Below are 18,232 nucleotides of genomic sequence, written 5' to 3'. Positions count from 1 at the left end.
TAAATATCATGGCAACTCCCCCACAGTCCCAATTTTTGAGTCAACTTCATTTCAGGGGAACTAGATTGTTAGGTTTTTTGCATATGGTTTGAATTTAGTGTTTCAAATATTGTTTTATGTAAGAATTGTGAACTTGTAAAACTGCCATTTTAAATACAAGATGCCTATGAAATAGCCTGGCAGAAGAAATCTCGTGTTGGTTTATTGCCACCATTTAAAAACATCCTTGTGTTCTTGGATATGTTAATATCTATGGTTGCCAACATAGAACAATAGATATTGTCCTGCCTGGACCAGGGTATCACTGAGCTTCTGGACAGTCTGAGGTGCAACCTGGTGGCATCAGATGGACGAAACAATGTCCCAGAGGTGTTCTATTGTCCAGCCTACTAAGGACAGAGGCCAACACAGATAGTATGTCACCAGCTGACATCTTTTCTTTTTCCATCGCACCCTTCAATTGTCTCTATAAAATTATGCTTTTATGAAATCATTGCTTCTTCTGAAATTTCAGACCTTCAAAAAGAGTGTTTCCATCCTTATCCTGCCAGTGCCCAGGTTTGAATGGCTCATGCATACACATGAAAGTTGCTAAATATTCAATGAAAGGAGCCCAGTACTGACATGAGTTTTTCTTCTTTATTTATCCAACTTGCAATTGGAACATTTATATCAACTACACCATTTAGTCATCTTCATGTAGCCAAGACTTTGGTGATCAGATATCTGGGATCACAACAAACTGCCACCATTGCTTACTATGTACTTTTATGTTTATGCAAGTGCTCCAACCTGCATTTTGCAATGTCTATACTTTGATGTCAAATTACAAACTTCACATGAATCTGACTTAGGCTACGTTCACACTGCCATGCTGAAGTGACTCAAATCAGATTTTTTGCCTTAATGTGACACAGATCTGATCTTTTCAGGGCTGTGTGAACACACAAATCTGATCTTTTCAAATCGAATATGTGTCATTTTCATATGTGGTACTAAATCAGATACGTATCCGATTCACGGCCATGCGACCTGAATGCGAACACTCGGATCGGAATTCATGTAGCTTTTTGCTTATACGCATGTGCTGACATCATCAGCCTGCATCGGCAGGCTCATACCCACACATCTCTTGGTGCAGCTCCAAACTAAACTTACACCGGCACCATTCGCCTATCCGCGTTTCCAACAGGTTCTCCCCACTCAGTGAAACTCCCACTGAGACGCCTGTTGAAAGTGCTCTAATAATTGGTGATTCTATTCTAAGAAACATGAGAGTAGCGACTCCAGCGACCATTGTAAATTGTCTCCCGGGTGCCAGAGCGACCGCCATCTCGGCAAATTTAAAAGTGCTGGCTAAAAGTAAACGTAAATACTCTCAGATAGTTATCCACGTCGGCACTAATGATGTCCGATTGAGGCAATCGGAGATCACAAAGGCAAATTTTAAAGAGGTGTGCAACATTGCGAAGAAGATGTGTGTGTCAGTAACGTGCTCTGGCCCCATCCCTGCTAGACGTGGCGATGAAATGTACAGCAGATTATCGTCGCTACATCGCTGGCTGTCGGAATGGTGCCCGATAAATGGTGTAGGTTATATAGACAACTTGGGGATGTTCTGGGGTAGGCCTGGGCTTTTGAAGAGGGACGGTATTCACCCCTCGCGGGCTGGTGCCGACCTCCTGTCTAAAAGCATAGCTCGTAGTCTACAGGCAAATCGCTGACTAACTAGAGCCAAGTCCAGGCGTCAGGCAAACCGGCATAACCGACCGCCTGCTAGTCGCTTAGAGTCGTTGCCTAGGGTTCATTTCATTGAGACTGTGTCTGCTCCCCGCGTCTTTAATCATGGAGGACTATTCCACCGTGGAGTGTGCCATAATAACTTAATTAAAATCACAATGAATCCGTTACTAGAAAACAGTTGTGATGCAATATTTAAACTTAAACTTGGACTTCTGAATATAAGATCACTGGCACCTAAAGCACTATTAATAAATGAAATAATTACTGATTTTAGTCTTGGTGCCCTGTGCCTTACTGAGACCTGGCTTAAACCGGATGAATTCATGGCACTAAATGAATCTACTCCAGCGGAATACAGTTATAAGCATAACCCGCGACCAAATCGCAAAGGTGGTGGTGTTGCTGCAATTTTTCAGTCCAACTTAGGAGTGTCTGAGAAATGTGGTGTGAGTTTCAGCACATTTGAAACTCTTGTTCTTAGCCTTGCTGGCTCATCTCTTTCTAGTTCGTCACCCCAAATCACCATGGTTATTGTGTATAGACTGCCTGGGCCGTACAGTGATTTTCTTAAGGAATTTGCAGATTTTTTAACAAACCTGGTGGTCAGTACTGACAAAGCCGTTATTGTGGGTGATTTTAACATTCATATGGAGAAGGATAATGATCCTTTAAAAACAGTGTTTGCAGCTATTCTTGACTCTGTAGGTGTATGTCAGAATGTAGTCGGGCCTACTCATGTCTGTAACCATACCCTTGATTTGATCATTAGTCATGGCATCCTGGTAGAACATGTGTCTATTATGCCACAGAGTCCTCTGCTCTCAGATCATTACTTGTTAACATTTGAAATCCAGTATAGCCTCCTGTTGACCACCACTCCAAAGTATAGAATCAGACGTTCTATTAAGGCACTAACTACAACAACATTTATGAAACAACTTCCACAGTCCTTCAGCCTTACATCTGAAGCATCGTGTGTAAATGAACTTGAACAGGCAACTTCAAACATGGAAAAATCCCTTCGCAGCACTCTAGATCTTGTGACTCCACTTAGGAGTATAAAGCATAGCAATAACAAACCTGCCCCCTGGTACTCTGATAATACACGTGAACTCAAACAGGCATCACGCAAGCTAGAGCGAAAATGGCGCTCAACTAAACTGGAAGTTTTCAAATCTGCCTGGAAAGAGAGCCTCTCTAAATACAGACAAGCACTAGTAACTGCTCGGTCTGTGTATCTCTCCAGATTAATAGACATGAACAAAACCAATCCTAAATTCCTATTTGAATCCGTGGCTAGGATAACACAGAATTCCTCATTAAACTTGCAAATCCCGCAAGCTCTTAAGAGTGATGACTTTCTTACATTTTTTAATGGTAAGATAACTACAATTAGACAGACTATACAGTGCACACCTTTACCTACTTACGGCTGCCTGCCTCCTGCTAGTCTTATGCCTACCAATAATGAGACCTTTGAATCATTCATTCCTATTACACACTCAGAACTTTTGAGCTTAATTTTCTCCTGTAAATCCTCTACTAGCCTTGTAGACCCAATTCCTACAAAATTCTTCAAGGAAATTGCACCACAGATTGGCACTACCGTGTTAAATGTGTTAAACTCTTCTCTTAGGCTTGGATATGTTCCAAAACCTTTTAAAATGGCTGTTATCAGACCCGTCCTAAAGAAACCAAATCTTGAACCCAGTGTTTTAGGAAACTATAGACCTATCTCAAATCTTCCTTTCATTTCAAAGATCATGGAAAAGGTTGTAGTTCATCAGTTGTCCTCTTTCCTACTAAAAACTAATGCCAATGAATTATATCAGTCTGGCTTTAGACCAAACCATAGCACAGAAACTGCTCTAGTCAAAGTAATGAATGATTTACTTGTGGCTTCTGACCGTGGCTGTGTATCTCTGTTGGTATTGCTAGATTTAACTGCAGCGTTCGATACTGTGGACCATAATATCCTCTTGGACCGGTTAGAAGGTGTAGTTGGCATTACAGGGACAGCACTTTCTTGGTTCCGCTCATATTTGTCTGATCGCTATCAGTATCCCCATGTGAACAATGAATCATCCAAGGCCACTAAAGTTGAATATGGTGTCCCACAGGGATCAGTCCTGGGCCCGCTACTGTTTACCCTATACATGCTACCTCTTGGTAACATTATTAGAAATCATGGTATTGGGTTTCATTGTTATGCAGATGATACACAGTTGTACATATCTGTTAACCCTGATGATATATCACTGCTATCTCGGTTAGAAGACTGTCTATTAGATATCCAGTGCTGGATGGCAAAAAATTTCCTTATGTTAAACACAGAAAAAACAGAAGTTCTGGTAATTGGTCCCAAGGCTGCTAGAAATAAGTTCCACCACCTCAACGTTGGTAACCTTCCTACACAACCTAACATGGTAGTTAGAAATCTTGGCGTTCTTGTCGATTCAGATCTATGCTTTGATGCTCACATAAGAAGTATTACTAGAACTGCATTTTATCATCTACGGAACATAGCCAAGCTTCGTAAGATGCTCTCACTTAATGATGCAGAAAAACTAATACATGCCTTCGTAAGTTCCAGACTGGATTACTGTAATGCCCTCCTATCGGGTTGCCCGTCTGGATCCTTGCATAAACTTCAGATGGTACAGAATGCTGCAGCCAGAGTTCTAACAAACACTAAAAAATTTGATCATATTACACCGGTCTTATCCTCTCTTCATTGGCTGCCAGTTAAGTCTCGAATTGACTATAAAATACTGCTATTAACTTATAAAGCACTAAATGGCCTTGCACCAGAATACCTTAGTGAACTGCTGACCACATACAACCCTCCACGCTTGCTTCGCTCTCAAGCCATGGGATATCTGTTAGTGCCTAGGGTAGAAAGAGCTACGGCAGGCTGCAGAGCTTTCTCCTACAAAGCTCCTCAGCTGTGGAATGGTCTTCCACCGGATGTGCGGGTTTCAGGTTCACTCTCAATATTCAAGTCCAGACTAAAAACACACCTGTTTAGTTTAGCGTATAGGGACACTAGTTCTAGCCCTAGCTAACTCTTCACTCCCAGTCAGACCTGTAGTGTGAGGTGTAGAGCTGGGTGGGGATCGGTGCCATTGGCTTTGGATGAACTGGATTGTCAGTGCTGTCACTCTAGCTTTGCAATCTCTTGTGGAACTGGAGTGCTGACATTTCAGGGACTCCCCATGCCGGCATTCCCACTTGCCTCTCCCTCCTACTGATGCTGCCATAGCCATATCTGCCGGAGCTGCAGATTGCACTTCACATTGTACTCACCTAGCTTTTAGCGCTGCCAATAGCCTCCTCTACTATGCCTAATTGTACATTTTATTTCCCCTACTCCTCCTGGGGGGTGATGCCTGGAGACCTCAATCTATCAAGATATCCAGCACACCCGGCCACATGTGACGTCGCCACCACCAGTGACGTCCCTGCATCCAGCTCGCCGTTCTGATCTTCCATGTATGACCCGCTGCCTTACCTCTGGTTGCCTGGCAATTGGAAGAAGACTCGGCTTCGGCACTGGCTTATCTTCCTTGCTCTCCTCTCTCTATTTGACTATCCCTGCTGGCCCCTGGAGGATGGGCTCCCCCTTTGAGTCTGGTCCCTCAAGGTTTCTTCCTTCTAGGGAGTTTTTCCTTGCCACTGTCGCCTATGACTTACTCACTGGGGGCTTTGGGTGAGGATACTGTAAAGCGCTTTGAGACAATGTAATGTTGTGATAATGCGCTATATAAAAATAAATTTGTTGTTGCTGTTGCAGCAGTTACAGCAATAACTGCGAAAACAGAAAAAGCTAGCCGCCTGAATTTTCTCCATTTCGACCTGCTCATATACAGCTAATTCACTGTTTGTTGTCCTCCAGAGTAAAGTGTGATAGTAGCTCACGCATGTAACGCCTCCATTTTTAATGCCGTGAGTCGACCCAGATATGACGTTTTTGTTGTTGGTGACGCAGTTGACCCGTGTAAATACGTATCAATGTGCGCATTCGTGACATTTTGGAGGACCGGTGCATTCACATCGTAGTTAAATACAGATCACATGTAGTTATGAATGTGAACCGTCAAGATAGACAAATCCAATCTGAGCAAAAAAAAAAAATCGGAATTGAACGGTGTGGCTGGCGATGTGAACGTAGCCATGTTGACAAAGTACACTAAGATTAAGATGAGTTTAATGCCAAAACAAATATAAAATTAGCCATGAAATAAGTCTGATATTGAAAGAAATGTGTGACTATGCCCCAGACATCAAGTGTGTTCCCTACCCCCTAGTCCCCAGAGGGTTAAAAGTGCTGTCTAGAATCCTCTTTTTTTCCCCCGAATCAAAGAACCTTTATGAGAGTGCCATACATGTACCAAGCTATAGAACCCTTAGAAGTGCAGAGGGAGTACATATTGGAGAGAACTGGGTAAAACAGCACCCCCCATGTTGTAATACCCCCTTATCTATCTTTGTACCAATGATCAGGGGAGAGCGCGAACGCAGTCCCCCACTACCAGAAATTATGCAGTCGAGATTCCCACATTTGGGGAATTCGCAGGGGTCAGCACAACCGGAGTGCAATGGCTGAGCCTCGCCCTGGGTGAACCACCTTCTTGATCATGGTATCTCCCCTGCCAGGTAAGTATGAGTTGCTCTTGGAGTCAGATGGCATGCCACTCCAGAGTAAGGGTGTTTAGTTCACGGTTTTCCATTCATATGGGCAAATCTCAAGCCTATAGTGATTCTGAACAAGTATTCCCCAAAATACTTTTGCTTTACTGTATCTGCTGTCATGTGCGCTGTATTGTTTTCGTTCTGCATGCCATCGCCCCCTTCAGGATTTCCCAGAATGCCTAGCACATCAGAACCACAACCAGATAGGAAGAGGACTGCACAACATTACCAGTAACAGAAAGCTGAGGGATGTTAGGACACAGAACGAGAAAAAACATTCAACTCCGACTTGAAAATCTGTATGTGAAAGAATTATTTGCATTATTAAGTGCATATAACTGGTTACCTTTACCATAATATCAAACTGACTATCAAACACAGCACAGGGATGCAAGATAGTTTAGAAAATACCTCAGTGGTTAATTGTATACTGCAGTGCAGATTTAGTTTTTGATCCACTGATAATCTTACTTTGCTTCTTGAAGTATGTATTCCAACAGCAAAATTACTGGAAGCTGCTCTCCAGGGGTGTGGGTCCAATTCCCTCCCCTGGATGTGTGAGCCTTTTTAAGAACCATGCTCTTTGTTGAATCTAACAAAATGTTAGATGAATTTTACTATATTACTCTGTGATATTACTGGTTATATTATTACCTCGTGACAGAAATGCCAGCTTGTGTGTCCGCCAGTAATGAGTCTGATGATAGTAATGGTAATTAGGAAAGCACCTAGTCCTCACTCCCTATTGAGACCAAAAGGCGAGATGCTATCCTATACAAATTACCTACCAAAGACAGAGCAGTCAGGCAGCCACAAAGTAGAATGATCAACAAAGAGTTATGCATTCCATTTGTTCTCAGAACTCGGATTCCGAATTTTGCAGCCGGAAGTGACGACATGCGCACTCCCGTTTCTCGGAGGCCATTTATTTACGCCTAATATTTGGTAAGCAGATTAGTAGTACAACTAAAATATTGAGATGCGTTTTGAGACACGTATAACATTAAACTTGGTTGGCGGATCACACCACATCATGTTGTTTTGGTATACTATTTTTGGTATACCTTAGTGCAATTTGCACTGAAGTGTTAGTGAAGAAACACACAGCTCAGCAGCCTCCATATCTTTTAAAAGAGAAGATCTTGCGGATAAACAAGGTAAAAAGACGCCGTTGGTGTGGCGGTACTTTTTGCAGCTTAAAGTCTGACACGTTTATTAACACTGTGGCATCGTATCTTTCTCGTATCACTTTATAACTCGCTGAAATCTTATTATAGAAACATGAAAAAACGCTAACTAAATCCGTAATGTCTTCACTTCAAAACGTCCATTGTGGGAACTATAAAGTTTTTAAAATTAGGTTAAATGGGCAAAAAACTAGATCATGTCACCTTTCTTTGCAGATAAAACATCGGGGGCGTGTAGTGCCATCCTCACCTGAAGATCGCTATTCGCATTCTAAATAACCACAGTAGCGCGTATTCAAACGCATTCGCATGGTAATTTGATGAACAATGCAACGGTGAAACACGAGCCAAATACATCTCTATCAGTGCTATGGGGGGGGGGGAGAGAGGCTCATGCATACATATTCAGTAGTGACATGAGTTTATTGATGCTTATTTATTTATCCAACTGAATGTTGCAACTACACCATTTAGTGATCTTCATGTAGCCAAGACTTTGGTGATCAGATATCTGGGATCAAAAACTGCCACCATTGCTTACTACAAAATATTTTTGTAATGTTTCAGCAAGTGCTCCAAATTGCATTTTGCAAGGTCTATACTTTGTTAACTTACAAACTTCACATAAATCTGACGTATTTACAAAGTACACTGAGATTAAGATGAGTGTAATGCCAAAACAAGAAACTATTTGCCATGAATTAAGTTTATGATATTGAATGAAATGTGTGATCATGCTTAGGCCTGCCATGATAAATTTTGCTAGATGATAAATTGTCCCAGGAATTATTGCGATAAACAATAATATTGTTGTCGTGAGACCATTTTCAACTGATGTGATAATGGCATATTAATGCAAGTACACCCTTTTATTAATGCAAGTACACCCAACGATCAATAAATGTTCTTTAGAAATTAAAGTTTAACACTGGGGCTGAAAGACATTTTTAATATCCAAAAGAAACAAAACCAAAAATAAAATGGATTATGAAGTCTCTGTAAACAAAATCGCCCTTAAAATGTTAAACATTAGGTTTATACAGGGAAAACAGGCAATACTGCCAGTTAGAACCTTTGTAAACAAAAAGTGCTAACAAAACACTCCATATGAATAAAAGCAGGTGCCTCAACAGGCCATATGCAAATCCATAGCTAGTCTGGCAAATTCCGAGCAAGAAATATAATTTATGGCATATAATCATATTCATATAATTTATTGCCACATTTTACTTTAGCGCTTATAGTGAACACGTCTGCCTGGCGAAATTGATAATTATAATCGGATTAATTATTATCGCATTATTTCTTCTTCATGTCTCAGTCTAACGCCAGCCACAAAGTTGAACGAATAAGACTCTCCATTGTTTCCGTTGATGTAAGACAAGGCAAACAGCTTAAAGTCCTTTTCTAATTTACTTGTTAGTACTTTGGAGAAGGATTTACAGAAGTGATGTACGTTGAACATAAGTTTGGGCAAGTCCTGTAAACGTCATGCCATTTTTCACAGACCGGAAATTAGCAAGCCACATTTCCATGAATGCGGAAGCTGACGTGCAAAGAGCCCACTGACACGAGAGTTCACGTCTCATTACTAGTGATGTGTCGTTCGGAACGAGATAGCTCTTTGAGCCGACTCCTTTTAGTGAACGATGGGAGCCGGTTCCTGTTCAAGAGTCATTTTATGAACGTTTTTTAGAATTGTCTGGGTTTTTAAGCTGCCTAAAACATGACGATAGTGGCTGGAACACGTTGTCTTCCGAAAAAGAGATGGGGTCTTATTTTTAATAAGCTCAAATCAGGTCACGCAAATCAGCATCAGGTTAAACGAAGAGGGGGGCATGTTTTTTTTTTTTTTTTTTAAAGCCGCCGCTTAGGAGCCGAAAGAGCTGGCTCTTCTTGGTTAGCTTAGCCAAACTGAGCCGGTTTGCCAAAAAGAGCCAATATTTCCATTTGGTAGAGAGAGACAAGGAAAACAAACAGGCATGCAAATGAAAATTATCGTGGCTGTAAAAATGATCAACCTCATTTTAATTTTCGTGCAATTAATTATCGTTTATCGCGACAGGCCTGACCATGCTCCAAGTCAGTGAAAGTGTGTTCCCTACCCCTACACCCCAGAGGGTTAAAGTTCGAAACGACCTGCTGATCCATGGGCTGGAGTAGTGGAGTGGTGTTGAGAGGAAGGAACTTGAACATGTGGCTGTTGCTTTGATACTCTCGTGACTCCATGTGCTGCATCTAGTCCCCTTATTTCTCCTTTAATATTGTGCAAATCGTTGATGTACATTTGTTATAAAATCTTGCAATGTCAGCCACTCGCATACGTCATTTGTGCTTCTCGATGATTTCCTTCTTAAATTTCCACCGAAATCATCTCCTTCTTACCGCCTTCCTTTTCAACCTTGCTCTTGATGGGGGCCATTGTTCCAGTACAGTCACTACACTTGGACACAAATAAAAAAAATGCGGATGTTGAGAGAGAACTATCGGCTCAGATCATGTGACGCTTGGCACACGAAGTGTAGATATGCTCGTATTGCAAGACTTTGCTTATCAAATTAAAATTTTAAATTTTTGCTCCTCTTACAAAACACTCACAAACCAAGTTACTCACAATCCGAGGTTTTACTGTAATTATAAAACAGACGTTACCAAAAATATGGTATCTGCTGCAGTGAAAGAGCACACCAGGTATCTGCAGTCTGTCCAGAACAGCACAGGTCACAACCCCTAGGGTGTAGGATACCAGTCCATCACAAGGCACACAGACAGCAGAGGCAGAAAACAATACCATTCACTGGACATGAGGTTCTCTCCTGTAGCTTGGAGACCGCTGCTTTCTGACGAGGTCATGCTTGCGCATTACACTTCTTTGTTTCCACAAAGATCACTGCCATCTAGTGACTGAATTGTATTGCATGTAATGTTATTAGACAAACCAGAAAACTAACCCTTACAGAACTTAATATCACTTGCGTCTTTAAATAATTACATTAGACAGACATCAGAAAAGGAACAGCACTTTACAAACGCATATGTCACAAAATTGGGAGTTTGGAATCGTATTCCCATTTATGCAAACTGAAGTACTTTTGATTAGCAGTTGGAGGCTTGTGTAAATTCTAATTCTAAAGTTGCTGTGAGGAAATTTAGTGAATTACACATTCCTTCCAGAGCTTGGACATGTCATCTTTTCCCCCTTTGAGAGGATCTTTTCTATACCATGTTTACCAAAAACAGTATGTTTCCTTCTTAACTGTAACTGTTCTTAACTTCTTTTTCCTGTAACAAGAACTCGGAGTACTTTTATGGTATGGGAAAGAGTACTTTCTTCCCAATGAAGTGAATATATGCCTTTAATGAGGCTCAAAAACAATGTTTTTAATGCGCTTTTGAGGTGCTAATAAAATGTTAGCTTGTTACTTATAAACAGTGTGATATATCAACTAAAGGAAAAAAATAATAAATGAACAGCATATCTGAGCTATGGAAATTAGGTAATTGACATTAAATCAAAATTTGAAATGGAAAGGCAAAGAGCATTTGCTGAAATAAAACGGAATGACTTGGGATTGACAAAATGGGCATGCAGGAGCACATTCACCGTAATGAAATATGAGTGAGTTTTTTTCAGCTTAACAGCATCAATTTTATGTGCATTTGCACATTTACGATGTGATTTTTTTTGACGTATCGTTTTGAAGGGTGAATGCCTGGCAGTCAAGCCAATCCATTCTTCAGAGATGGTATAACTAGTGCTGAGTACAAGACTGCCACATAGCGCCCCCTGTTGTAATACCCCTTTATCTATCTTTGTACCAGTGATCAGGGGAGAGCGCGAACGCAGTCCCCCACTACCAGAAATTATGCAGTCGAGATTCCCACATTTGGGGAATTCGCAGGGGTCAGCACAACCGGAGTGCAATGGCTGAGCCTCGCCCTGGGTGAACCACCTTCTTGATCATGGTATCTCCCCTGCCAGGTAAGTATGAGTTGCTCTCCGAGTCAGACGGCATGCCACTCCACAGCAAGTGTGTTTAGTTCACGGTTTTCCATTCATATGGGCAAATCTCAAGCCTATAGTGATTCTGAACAAGTATTCCCCAAAATACTTTTGCTTTGCTGTATCTGCTGTCATGTGCGCTGTATTGTTTTCGTTCTGCGTGCTGTCACCCCCTTCAGGATTTCCCAGAATGCCTTGCACATCAGAACCACAACCAGACAGGAAGAGGACTGCACATTACCAGTAACAGAAAGCTGAGGGATGTTAGGACACAGAACGAGAAAAAAACATTCAACTCCGACTTGAAAATCTGTATGTGAAAGAATTATTTGCATTATTAAGTGCATATAACTGGTTACCTTTACCATAATGTCAAACTAACTATCAAACACTGAGCACAGGGATGCAAGATAGTTTAGAAAATACCTCAGTGGTTAATTGTATACTGCAGTGCAGATTTAGTTTTTGATCCACTGATAATCTTACTTTGCTTCTTGAAGTATGTATTCCAACAGCAAAATTACTGGAAGCTGCTCTCCAGGGGTGTGGGTCCGATTCCCTCCCCTGGATGTGTGAGCCTTTTTAAGAACCATGCTCTTTGTTGAATCTAACAAAATGTTAGATGAAGAATTTTACTATATTACTCTGTGATATTACTGGTTATATTATTACTTCATGACAGAAATCCCAGCTTGTGTGTCCGCCAGTAATCAGGTTGATGATAGTAATAGTAATTAGGAAAGCACCAGATCCTCACTCCCTATTGAGACCAAAAGGCGAGATGCTATCCTATACAAATTACCGACCAAAGACAGAGCAGTCAGGCAGCCACAACGTAGGATGATCAACGAACCTGGCTGTGATCAAACAGTCTATTGTCTTAGGCCTTGTTCACACCTGGCATTAACATGTGTCCTGGGTGATCTGATCACAAATGGACAGCGCTATTTACAGGCGTAAAAGCACCTAAAATGCACTGAAAGCACATCGGGATCCGATCACACAAACCACATCCAGAGGTGGTCTGAGATGCATATGGGCACATTTTTATAGCAGCGCGAACGCGATTGTGTCCCAGGCCACACTAAAGGGCTGCCTACTCAGCTGATGTCCTAATGGGGGCACAAGTACGTACTCAGACATGTGAATGGTATTTGACATATGATTTATGTCGGAATGTATATCTATGCAGAATGGGCCACTGTGTAGTAAACTGCATTGTGTATAAAACAAAACATCTTTCTTACTACTGGGAAGTTGGTTTAATAAGACTGTCACAGCCCATTTACATGGAAACATTGTCAAAGTGTACATCATTAATGTTCTTTGTAAGCTTGAAAAACTGAGCAAGTTATTTTGAAATTTGCACAGATCATATATTTTATACATACTTCCTTATTTCTATCAAAGCTGTGCCAGGCTTTAACACTATATTACTTATATCTGAATAGAAACATAAACAATAGTGTGATTGTTTAGATATTTATTGGGCTGTCTAGGGGCTCGAACTCCCGGTCACAAATTCAGTCCCACTCGGGTCCTGACTACTTCGTATCTTTTACTTAACTTGCCCGAAGTCTGACGCACAACTTGGTGTACAAGACAAAACATTGACACTGTTGAAATTTTCACAAATTTTGATCTTCATTGATTATATGATTAAAAGCCAAAATATTATCATATGGCAACCAACTTAATGCATTACAGACTGAACCCTTTGCCCTTGAACAGAAAAGTATTAAAAAGGCCTTTCAATACTTGGGTTAACACAAACATTTATATTGTGACGCAGTATAAAAACGAATGATTTAATCATGATTAAATTGCATATGTGATATACTTTGTTAGGGCTGCATGACACCTCCTTCATGGAGCGTAGTACAGAAAACAGCTTTTTAAAATACCCACCTCCTCTGAAATCACCTTTCAGTTGTCACCGCCCCTTGATTGCCTTAATGGCTGCCTAGCACATCAGTGAACTAGTCGGATGGACACCAAGAAAGGGCTGCTGGTTCACCAAATCCTGCATGAACACTGCTGCAATAATCAAAGCACACAACTGTTCCCCAATAGCATTTCCATTAACCCTTCATATCACATCCACCACATTCTTAAACTCCTTCTTTGTGCATACAATGTAAAAACAAAAATAAATGTTACCGGGGGGGGGAAAAAAAAATCATACTATCAGGCCTGACAAGATACCTGATTACCGTACAATTAAATGAGAATCCCCCGCCCACATCAGTCACATTAAGAATCAATTTAGAACCATAAATTAAACCATACTGACTCAGTTTATTCCCTGTATTACTTCTCTATCGTAAATCCCACATCACTAAAAGCAAGCTTTAGAAATTCCCAATAAAACAAAATGTACATGAATGACTTGTCACTCACTATGGCGGACCCTACATACCATTCACAGGACATGAGGTTCTTTCCTGTAGCATGGAGACCGCTGCTGGAATTCAGCAGTGCTAACTGGCTCTGATGCTGATTTGACTGTAGCAAACTATTTCTGCTGCAGGCCCCTGCACAAGCTTTTCTGACAACGAGATCATGCTTGCGCATCACACTTTGTTTTCACGAAGATCACTGCAGCCATCGTGTGGCTGAATTGTGGAATTGCATGTAATGTCAGACAAAGCATCAAACGCTCTTACAGAATTTTAAGGAAGCCGTATGACTTGCATCTTTATGTAATTATATTAGACATCAGAACAGGAAACAGTGCTTTAGAAACCAGAATGTTAAATGGCGCATAAAACTAAGCAACAATTTTAAATTGCAAAATTAAGCTAAAAAAATTAATTCAGACAAATTTAACAATAGACACCTACAGAAACAATTAAAGACTAAACAATTTAAAAGGTTATACCTTTTAAAACATAAAATCAACAATAGATATAAAACATCAATAGGATTAAACGATGTTCTGCAAAACATTAAGTACACTGTCTCTACTGTAAAGTCCACAGTTAAACAGAACTGTAATCAAATTGCTCCTCCCTCCGACCACAATCTACTTTTCAACCACAACTTTCCCCAGTAAGGGGTGCACCGTTCCTGGAGATACTGCAATACCAGGTCGATGCGTGGAGTGGACGGAGCAAGCCCCTATTCCATCTCCCTGTTCCAAAAATCAATTTAATATATGGTCCCCAGATAGGGGACGTATCAGATATTAAACTGATAAGAACAGATACTACACTTGATCTTAGCCAAAAGGCCGAGAAGCGATAAAAACCAGCCCATGCCCAGACTCAGATGAACGTCCGACAAAATAAGCACCTTGACGGGAGTGCTGTGTACTAGCATTACGGAGCGACAGAAACACCGAAACCAGCTCCAAACGCGATCGTTTACGAACAACTCAAATATTCAAATAGACAAGCCGGCCTCATCGAAAAGGCACCCCGATCCGGAGCACGCGTATCCCAGAATGCAACGCGATCTCATAACCACTCTAGCCAATCGTCATCGATGAGAATATATTTTGACAGTTAACTCCGAATATTCCGCAACCTTAGACGTTTGCCCTGACTACGACAAATACTGGCTGAACACAAGCAACCGAGGTTGTGAGAACGAGGCTGTGGCTGTAATGTGGCAGATCTCACCGAGGGTGAGGATCAAAGCCTATTCTGCGCCCCGTGAAAGTTATCAATGACATATCTATGACATTAAGTTCCAGCTGTCCCTCTCTGCTTTCCTATGCCGTTCGCTGCAGAGAAAAATACACGCGTGTGCACACCTCCTCCCACAGCGTGGGGAATTCTCTACAATGCCGGAGGTGGCCGGCTTCCTCAGCCGATTTCTCAACACATGCACGGGCAAGACCGCCGGCACGCGGCCTGCTCTAGCGACCTGCGGTGTCACGCTCTCTATGCAGACGCACGTGTTGTAATGCTGATCGATCACGTGACCGGTTTCACATTTATCATCTCACAGTTCATCTGCTTAGGCAAGGGCGAAGATTTGCTTTCAACGTTGGTCGGGACCAAATCAGCCCAGAAACCCCCTGCCTCCCCAAACACACACTATGTTACAACCGTCCATACCCAAATCTACGCCCTTCCACTTTGGATAACTACCCGTACAACAGAGTGAAATGTTCGCTGGTACTTCTTGAAAACACCCCTAAAACGTTACACACTTCCACATGTTAACCCACTGACTGAAAACTCACCACAGCCCATTAAGTTACACCCGGGATACCTAACGCGAACCAAGCTTTTGTTTGACCACGCTACAGGTCGGTAGCTGGTTCGGTATATCATCGTCACCGCCACTATACCAGCCCCTGCAACCAAAGACACCTCAAAGACGAATTAGATACGGTCAATAAACCGCTGTCTACCCAAATGCATGTGTTTTTTTGCTAGATTATTACAAATAAACACACAGTTAGTTGACAGACATACAACCGCTCTAACAATACGGCCGAAGGACGGCACGTTTTTCTCCCGGTATCTAATCGCCACGGGGGCCACGGAAAGATGTCTGCTGACAAACTCGTATTTTTATTGTTAAAATGCACACTGTGACCATACAAGTTTAAAACATTAAAAATAAATACAACACCAGCCCAACTGCTCACCTAAGATCTTTGTCAGGAATGTGCAGTTTTATTGCGAGTCACTTTCGCGGTCGGCGTCGCACGAGGCCCAGAGGCTGCGCTTCGCCTACAAGGCCTCTATCGTTTGCGCCAATTCGGCTCCAATTTAATTCCCAAGCTAAACGTAGGAAAAACTTGCGACTTTTGGTTCTTCCAGACAGCTATAATTTCTAAACAAACTTATGTGGCTACCGAAACATTTGGTATGAGAAGTTTGTCATTCTGTGGGTTTGAAGCAACAACAAACAAATCCACGGTACATTTTTATCGAATATCAAAATCTTACCTCTCTCGAAGTGGCCAGACACCGGCGCGCACTCGACAGCTTCCGCGGTCCAGCGTAACCTTCCGGTGCCTGCGGGCGTTTCGCATTTCATCGTGATTGACTGAGACGATCAGAAAACGTGTAAACCACAACAACCATTCTGCACAGTATACCTAAAGCATTTCTGCATTTATATAAAGGCTTTGGGAATAACAAAATTTCAGAAGTGACAAAGTGGACAAAAATATTTGGACAAAAAAATGTAATACATTTTTAAGAAAAAAAAACTCTTTATATCCTGGGCCAGCAATAAATAATAGGAATTTTAAAGATTATGGATAATTGGAAATTAAATCCATAAGAACAAAGTATTAAAAATACCCTGTTGCTCCAAAAGTGAAAGAAATGAATTTTAAAGCCTTCAATGACATTTACCCATCAAAAGAGTTTCTTAAGGTGTTTTCACACTGGGTCCGTTGCTTTCTGAGGGTTAGAAGGAGAGGGAGGCGTGTGAGAGAGACAGGCTCTGACAGATGAGGGTTAAGGTGGGGTCTTAGAGAGCAAGGAAGTTCCAATCTCATATGGATTAATACATTTTCTTCAAATTTTCATGAAATTAGAAGACGGTTGAAGGTTGTTGGATGTTTAATCCCACTGATTTTGGAAAGCTTTTCATTGGAGATGCATCTGTAAGAAAGTGAGCATAATAATGCATTAAAAGTATTAATTCACTGACTAAATATATCGCTATACGAGAGATGATTTTTGTAAATATATCAATATATATGTAGGTGGCATCTCACAGTGAGAACGTCCTGGGTTCAATTCCCATGTCAAATGGCATTTGGGCCTTTCTGTGTGGATTTTGCATGCTCTCCCTGTGTTCGTGTGGGTTTCCACCGGGGATCCCTCTTGCCTTTCAAGTGGGCTACAGTGCTTCAGGTGGTAGTCCTGTGTTTATATTGGGAATATGTGTTGTCCCTCGCCCACAATCACCCGTGTTCAGGTCATCTTGGAATTAAGAAAACGCTGTCCCGGCTCTTAAAACATTTCTTCTGGCCTGGAGTAAATTTGGATGTGAAGCGATATTGCAGAACCTGTCATACCTGTCAGGTTGTGGGAAAACCAAATCAGCCCGTGGTGCCGGTTCCATTACGTCCTATTCCTGCGATTGGGGAGCCCTTCGAGCACATGCTTATTGACAGTGTGGGCCCATTGCCAAAAACTCCCTCGGGGAACATGTATTTGTTTACATTGATATGTGCCACAATCCGTTTCCCGGAGACCATTCCTGTTCGCAGCCTAAAAACTAGAGTTATAATTAAGGATCTGATAAAATTTTTATCACTTTTGGGCTGCCTAACTATGTGCAGTCAGACCAAGATACCAATTTCATCTCTAAGCTGTTTGGCCAAGTTCTTCGTGAGTTAGGCTTTCGATATAAGGTGTCTAGTGCCTATCACCCAGACAATCAGGGAGCGTTAGAGCATTTTCACCACTTTTTGTCTAGATGGAGGGAAGGAGTGGGATGAGGGTGTTCCCCTCCTCCTATTTGCTATTCGGAATGCCATACATGAGTCGACTGGTTTTATCTCTGCCAAGCTTGTATTTGGTCATGCAGTCTGTGGTCCCCTAAAAACTTTGCAGGAGCAATGGTTGTCCCCGACTTTGCCTTCGCCTCCCTGGGACATATCGAAATATGTTAGTTCCCTCAGGGGACG

At 41.7% G+C, this 18,232-nt stretch overlaps 1 long non-coding RNA gene and 3 other non-coding genes across 4 annotated transcripts; all 4 read right to left on the bottom strand.

Annotated features, from left to right (window-relative positions):
- Positions 1-6,243: 6,243 nt before the first annotated feature.
- Positions 6,244-6,407, bottom strand: LOC125716093 (U1 spliceosomal RNA). The gene has a single exon (XR_007384252.1). It is a non-coding gene; the product is annotated as a U1 spliceosomal RNA (small nuclear RNA).
- Positions 6,408-11,448: 5,041 nt separating this feature from the next.
- Positions 11,449-11,612, bottom strand: LOC125716092 (U1 spliceosomal RNA). The gene has a single exon (XR_007384251.1). It is a non-coding gene; the product is annotated as a U1 spliceosomal RNA (small nuclear RNA).
- A 1,413-nt stretch (positions 11,613-13,025) lies between these two features.
- Positions 13,026-17,056, bottom strand: LOC125715387 (uncharacterized). Its single transcript, XR_007384042.1, has 3 exons — positions 16,947-17,056; positions 16,533-16,601; positions 13,026-13,662 (listed from the first exon to the last, which is right to left on the bottom strand). It is a non-coding gene; the product is annotated as an uncharacterized LOC125715387 (long non-coding RNA).
- On the bottom strand, positions 14,679-14,869 carry LOC125716103 (U2 spliceosomal RNA). The gene has a single exon (XR_007384262.1). It is a non-coding gene; the product is annotated as a U2 spliceosomal RNA (small nuclear RNA).
- Positions 17,057-18,232: the final 1,176 nt, after the last annotated feature.

The sequence above is a fragment of the Brienomyrus brachyistius genome, chromosome 20 (genome assembly GCF_023856365.1).
Source record: "Brienomyrus brachyistius isolate T26 chromosome 20, BBRACH_0.4, whole genome shotgun sequence".
In the NCBI taxonomy this organism is placed as follows: Eukaryota; Metazoa; Chordata; class Actinopteri; order Osteoglossiformes; family Mormyridae; genus Brienomyrus; species Brienomyrus brachyistius.
Note: the sequence above shows the minus strand (reverse complement) of the source record. Positions and strands in the feature narration are given on the sequence as shown.